General features: G+C 43.5%; 1 long non-coding RNA gene across 1 annotated transcript; it reads right to left on the bottom strand.

Moving 5' to 3' along the window:
• Window positions 1-1,593: 1,593 nt before the first annotated feature.
• LOC142072009 (uncharacterized) lies at window positions 1,594-6,722 on the bottom strand. The gene is made up of 3 exons (XR_012668291.1): window positions 6,539-6,722; window positions 3,217-3,760; window positions 1,594-2,043 (listed from the first exon to the last, which is right to left on the bottom strand). It is a non-coding gene; the product is annotated as an uncharacterized LOC142072009 (long non-coding RNA).
• Window positions 6,723-7,026: the final 304 nt, after the last annotated feature.

A 7,026-nucleotide genomic window follows, 5' to 3' on the forward strand; every position in this document is an offset into this window, starting at 1 on the left:
TTGTCGGTCGCCCCTCCCTCTGCCAGAGCAACAGCAAACAATCATTTCGCACCCTTTTCCCTGGATTGCCCAAGCAGGAGCAGACACCATCGCACAGCAAGCATGGAGCCCATTCAGCTCATGTAAACACCTCATGCATTATCATGCAGTGTATGCAGAACCAGCACCTGAAAAACCAGGTGAGGAGGCGATGGCAGCGCGGTGATGAGGACATGAACACACTTTTGTCTAAAACCACATTCCCCCACAATTTGGAGATCATGATGTTAATGGGGCAGGCTCATGCCGTGGAATGCTGATTCTGGGCCCAGGAAACAAGCACAGAGTGGTGGGACCGCATAGTGTTGCAGGTCTGGGATGATTCCCAGTGGCTCCAAAACTTTTGCATGCGTAAGGGCCCTTTCATGGAACTTTGTGACTTGCTTTCTCCTGCCCTGAAGCACAAGAATACCAAGATGAGAGCAGCCCTCACAGTTCACAAGCAAGTGGCAATAGCCCTGTGGAAGCTTGCAACACCAGACAGCTACCGGTCAGTTGGTAATCAATTTGGAGTGGGCAAATCTACTGTGGGCGTTGCTGTGATGCAAGTAGCCAATGCAATCATTGAGCTGCTGCTATCAAAGGTAGTGACTCTGGGAAATGTGCAGGTCATACTAAATGGCTTTGCTGCAATGGGATTCCCTAACTGTGGTGGGGCTATGGATGGAAAGCATATCCCTACCTTGGGACTGGACCACCAGGGCAGCCAGTACATAAACTGCAAGGGGTACTTTTCAATGGTGCTGCAAGCACTGGTGGATCACAAGGGACGTTTCACCAACATCAACGTGGGATGACCGGGAAAGGTTCATGACGCTTGCGTCTTCAGGAACTCTTGTCTGTTTAAATGGCTGCAGGAAGGGATTTACTTCCCAGACCAGAAAATAACTGTTGGGGATGTTGAAATGCCTATAGTTATCCTTGTGGACCCAGCCTACCCCTTAATGCCCTGGCTCATGAAGCCGTACACAGGCACCCTAGACGGTAGTCAGGAGCTGTTCAACTATAGGCTGAGCAAGTGCAGAATGGTGGTAGAGTGTGCATTTGGACGTTTAAAGGGTTGCTGGCGCAGTTTATTGACTCGCTCAGACCTCAGCAAAACCAATATTCCCATTGTTATTGCTACTTGTTGTGTGCTCCACAATCTCTGTGAGAGTAAGCGGGAGATGTTTATGGCGGGATGGGAGGTTGATGCAAATCGTCTGGCTGCTGAATACGCGCAGCCAGATACCAGGGCAGTTAGAAGAGCACAGCAGGAAGCAGTGCGCATCAGAGAAGCTTTGAAAACCAGTTTCATGACTGGCCAGGGTACTGTGTGATACTTCTGTTTGTTTCTCCTTGATGAAAACCCGTCCCCTTGTTTGACTTTAATTCCCTGTAAACCACCCGCCCTCCCGCCTTCGATCACAGCTTGCTTGCAAAGGAAATAAAGTCACTATCATTTAAAAAACATGTATTCTTTATTAATTGATTATAAAAATAGGGAGATAACTCACAAGGTAGCCCGTGTGGGATGTGGGAAGAGGGTAGGAGGGAAGAAAAGGCCACTTTAAAACTTGTTGAATGCCAGCCTTCTGTTGCTTGGGCTGTCCACTGGGGTGGAGTGGTTGGGTACCTGGAGCCTCCCACCCCGTGTTCTTGGGCGTCTGGGTGAGGAGGCTATGGAACTTGGGGAGGAGGGAGGGCGGTTAAACAGGGGCTGTAGCAGCAGTCTGTGATCCTGCTGCCATTCATGAACCTCCACCAGACGCCGGAGCATGTCCGTTTGCTCCCGCAGTAGCCCCAACGTTTCTTCATGCCTCCTCTGATCTTCCTGCCACCACCTCTCCTCACGTTCATTGACCACCATCCTGTATTCTGCTATTGTGTCCCTCCACACAGCTCTGTCAGTGCCGGATGACTGCATGAGCTCAGAGAACATTTCATCGCGCGTGCGTTTTTTTCGCCACCTTATCTGAGATAGCCTTTGGGACGGAGGAGGGAGGCTTGAAACATTTGCAGCTGCTGGAGGAAAAAAAGGGAGTGAAGTATTAAAAAGATACATTTTACAGAACAATGACTATACTCTTTCACGGTGAACAATACTATTCACATAGCTCATGTGATTTTGGTACAAGTTTGCATTTTGCATCTTATATTGAGTGCCTGCGGCTTTGGTGTTAGAGATCACACATGCAGGGCCGGGCAACAGAATTCGGCTTGCAGGCAGCCATGGTAAGCCATAGCCTTTCGTCTTCTGCAACCTTCATAACAGCAGTCCCCTCCTTTCCCATACCAACCAAAGCCTGTTGAGTTGGCCATTTAGTGCTGCAGTTTTCCTGTTAACATGCAGCAGCAGAATCCAAACTAACCCCCTCCCCTCATCCAATTGCTTTTCCCCTCCCCTGCCCCCAGCCTGGCTGGTATCAGGGAAGACCCCTGCTAGCCAAATGCAAACAGCTCAGCGCCAATGGCCACCCCTCCCACCACGTGGCTAATTGCGGGGAGGATTTCTTTTCAGCCACAGGCAAACAGCCCAGTAGGAACGGGCACCTCTGAAAGTCCCCTTAATCAAATTCCCCTATTTCAACCAGGTTACCATGAATGATATCACTCTCCTGAGGATTCAGAGGAACAGCCGTGTTAGTCTGTATTCGCAAAAAGAAAAGGAGTACTTGTGGCACCTTAGAGACTAACCAATTTATTTGAGCATGAGCTTTCGTGAGCCACAGCTTCATCTGATGAAGTGAGCTGTGGCTCACGAAAGCTCATGCTCAAATAAATTGGTTAGTCTCTAAGGTGCCACAAGTACTCCTTTTCTTTTCTCCTGAGGATGACACAGAGAGATAAAGAACGGATGTTGCTTGAATGCCAGCAAACACCGGGACCATACGCTGGCAGGCTTTGTCATGCAATGATACCAGATTGCTTGCTACTAGCATGGCGTGGTAAAGTGTCCTACCATGGAGGACGGAATAAGGCTGCTCTCCCCAGAAACCTTCTGCAAAGGCTTTTAGAGTACCTTCGGGAGAGCTTCATGGAGATGTCTCTGGAGGATTTCCGCTCCATCCCCAGACACGTTAACAGACTTTTCCAATACCTGTACTGGCCACGAATGCATCCCAAGTCCTCAGGGCTACTTAATCATTAAACACTTGCTTTTATAATGTGTATTATATTTAATAAAGGTACACTCACCAGAGGTCCCTTCTCTGGCTTCATTGGGTTGGGAGGGTATTTCAGTCAGGGTGATAAAAAGATATTGGCTGTCGGGGAGAACAGTGTGCTGGGTGCTCTCCCCAAGCTCGTCGTCGTTGTCCTCCTCATCTTCCCCGTCTGCAAAATCCTCAGCCATGGCAAAGAGTACCACATCATCAAAGTCCACGGACAGGGGTGGGGTAGTGGTGGCAGCCCCCCCTAGAATTGCATGCAGCTCAGTGTAGAAGCAGCATGTCTGGGGCTCTGTCCTGGAGCGTCCGTTTGATCCTTTGGTTTTCTGGTACGCTTGTCTGAGTTCCTTTAGTTTCACGCAACACTGTGTTGCGTCTCTGATGTAGCCTCTGTCCCTCTTGGCCTCTGAGATTTTTTGAAACGTTTTGGCATTTCATCTTTTGGAACATAGTTCTGATAGCACAGATTCCTCTCCCCATACAGCGATCAGATTGAGTACCTCCCGTTCAGTCCATGCTGGAGCTCTTTTTCAATTCTGGGACTGCATGGTCACCTGTGCTGATGAGCTCGCCTGGCCAAACAGGAAATGAGATTCAAAAGTTCCCGGGGCTTTTCCTGTACACCTGGCCAGTGCATCTGCGTTCAGAGTGCTGTCCAGAGCGGTCACAATGGTGCACTGTGGGATAGCTCCCGGAGGCCAATACCTTAGAATTGCGTTCACACTAACCCTAATTCGAAACGGTGATGTTGATTTCAGTGCTAATCCCCTTGTTGGGGAGGAGTACAGAAATCGGTTTTAAGAGCCCTTTATGTTGAAAAAATGGCTTCATTGTGTGGACGGGTGCAGGGTTAATTTGGATTTAATGCTGCTAAATCCAACAAACTCGTAGTGTAGACCAGGCCTTAGAGCATTTGTGTGGGGACACACACAATCGACTGTATAAAAACGCTTTCTACAAAACCGACTTCTATAAATTCGACCTAATTTCGTAGTGTAGACAAGGCCTTACACTGGCGAGAGGAAGTCTGTAGTGTAGACACTGACATAATTAGGTCGACATAAACTGCTTTATGTTGACCTAACTGTGTAGTGTATATGAGCCCTGAAATTTCAACTTAGAGTCTGGTGGATTTTGTGGATTCCTTTACTGATTTTCCTCCTTTTAAATTAGTTTTTATTTTATGAGATAGGTAGACTTGGAAGGATTAGAGTTTTTTGGATAAATGTTGGTAAATGTTGATTTTACTGTACACACACAAACAGGCAAAAAAAAAATTCCATCAATGATAATCTAAATTTATAGACAGCGAAATTAAGAAAACTGCTGCTTGAGAATTTATTAGAATTTGATTTAAGGATATTTACTTTCTATGTTTTGACATGCAATGTTGACAAATTTGTGTTTTACGGGTGTAAAGCTTTAATTTATTGAATCTCAATGTCGACTGTCATTAAATAATTATTGGCTGAACCTCCCATAATTTACCACAACATGAAAATTTAAATTAATAAAAATAAACATTTGTACTATCTACTGAAATTGTTTTTAAAAAATGGAACTCTGCAAAGTGTAAAGAAAGGGTTTTAAAATGCAACTAAAGGAAAGAAGGATATATGTAGAATCCATCAAATACCACTGGACTGAGCCCCGGGTTCGAGAAAATCATATGTATTCACCACACTTACTTTTAATGAGCATGAAAAGGAAGTGCTAGTGAACAAGCAAAATCCAATATGTACAATTTCTGAAACTTTGTATTGTTTAAAAATGTGGAGGATATTACAATAATTCATAAAGGATTTTTGAACCCCATTAATATACTTTTCAGCAATGAAGTGCTAGTGTAAAACACTGTCAAGCAGCAAAAATATTTTATATATAAAGAAGCAAGAGCGCACAATAATTATTTTCTTGTTCTCTCTAGCTTGTCTTTACATAGTTGCTTGAGCAAACATTAAAGCAGACCTGGCCATGCTTGAATTTAAGACATACTATTTATTTATGACTTTATGTATTTTAAAAAAGCAAAAACAAGCAAACAAAAAATACTTCTGCATGAGTTGCCACTACTCTCTTTGCATGCTCTCAGTTCTACCCAGAGATAATGTGTGTATTACAGTTGATTTAAATACGAGTATCCTGTGGTCCTTCTTGAGCAAAGATTCCTAATTTATTAGTTTTAACGTCATTGTCCTTGCATGTAAACTCCCACTTTCCAAAGAAAAATAGCACTAAATCAGTCATTTTTAAAAGCACGCATTAAAGACTGCAATCAAAGCAGGTTAACAGTACATTTAAGTAAATTCTATTTATAGATCAGCCAATGCAAATAATAAACTTTTCAATTATTACAGCAGAAATTTGATATAAATGTCAATCAAGATGTACATTTTTAGATGGTCATGTAGAAATCAGGCTTAAATAAGTGGCTGAAATCTTACTACTTTGTGATGAATTAAAATAAGATTGTGTACATTTTTGCAGTTACACATATATATTTAACTGTTATTGTTTATATTACCTTCACAGAAACTTAAATACGAACTATCCATGTTGTCACTTTCTCCTTTATCATATTTTTGATCCTTTTTTTGAACAGAGTGAGAAATATAACATTTTTGTTTGAATTTTCATGTGCATTCCAACGTCACTGATGATCTCAGTACAGCTGTATAAAGTTAATTATAAGACTGCTGCTGAAGAAGCAGCAGAGGGAACACAAGACTACAATATTTATAAACAACGGCTATTTCATTTCCTGTTTTAGCGCCTGAGTAGCCTCTCTGCACTTGATCGGATGGATTTCTCTGTGGATACAGATGGAGATGCAATAGATTATAGAATTCTCCAAATCCCATAGAAGATTGTCATTTAAACTAAAACGGGTTTAAACCAACAGCACAAAGTTGTACCAGTGAGACTATATTGGTTAACATCACTCCTTTAGTTAAACCAGTGCAACTTTGTGTGTACAGCTGGGCTGTGTATCTGTACAGACCTGATCTTAGTTGAGGCCCTAGTTGAGGGGAAACTGTTACATTACGTATTCTAACTGTATATTGTGTTATGGTATCATTTTAAAAATTTGTTCGCAATCGCCATTTTGAATTCTGTAAAGTTGTTTGGGAGCCATTTTGGTCTCCCTTCTTGTTGGGCTTTTGGCGCCCTTTTTCTGTAAAGTGGGAAAAGATCAGTCACATGATTCCGCAATTCTGCCTGGAAACAAAAGAATATATAAGCTTCTCTCACAGGCTATTGGATGCTGTCCATCATGGTGGCAGCCTGTCTCCACATTGGTCATCATGAGCAGTCTCTGAGAGGCAACACATCAACTCACTCCTACTTACTTGAGATTGAGGGATTCTGGTCCAGCAGCTGATTTGATCCATGTTCCTCCTGTGTACATCACCATCACCAGGCACAGTAGAAGGTCCGGGTTGCCCATCGCACAACCTGAGCTGAGGCAATTGGGTCAGACACGACCCCCTCCATGACTGACGTCTCGTCTGTAAAGTACAGATTTCTTGACTGTTAATCCATAACATCTGTAAGGGCTAGAGGGCCTGGGCTTCACGCCCTTGATTCCAAAACACCAAGTGTTCTTTACTTACCTGTACCTAATAAATTGTCTTTTCATTCACCTTTAATCTTGTCTTCCTGTTTCACTGAGACCATAGGTGACAGACCCTAAATCAGGGATAATCCGAACTTCCATCATTAGCAGGGGTCCTTCAGTACCCCCCCTTTAATTCTGTTTTCTCCGAACATCAAGGGGCTACTGAAATGCAAAGAATAATTAAAAAAAAAACTTCCATTCTGTCTGCCAAATTTTACA

This window comes from Caretta caretta, chromosome 5 (assembly GCF_965140235.1).
Source record: "Caretta caretta isolate rCarCar2 chromosome 5, rCarCar1.hap1, whole genome shotgun sequence".
In the NCBI taxonomy this organism is placed as follows: Eukaryota; Metazoa; Chordata; order Testudines; family Cheloniidae; genus Caretta; species Caretta caretta.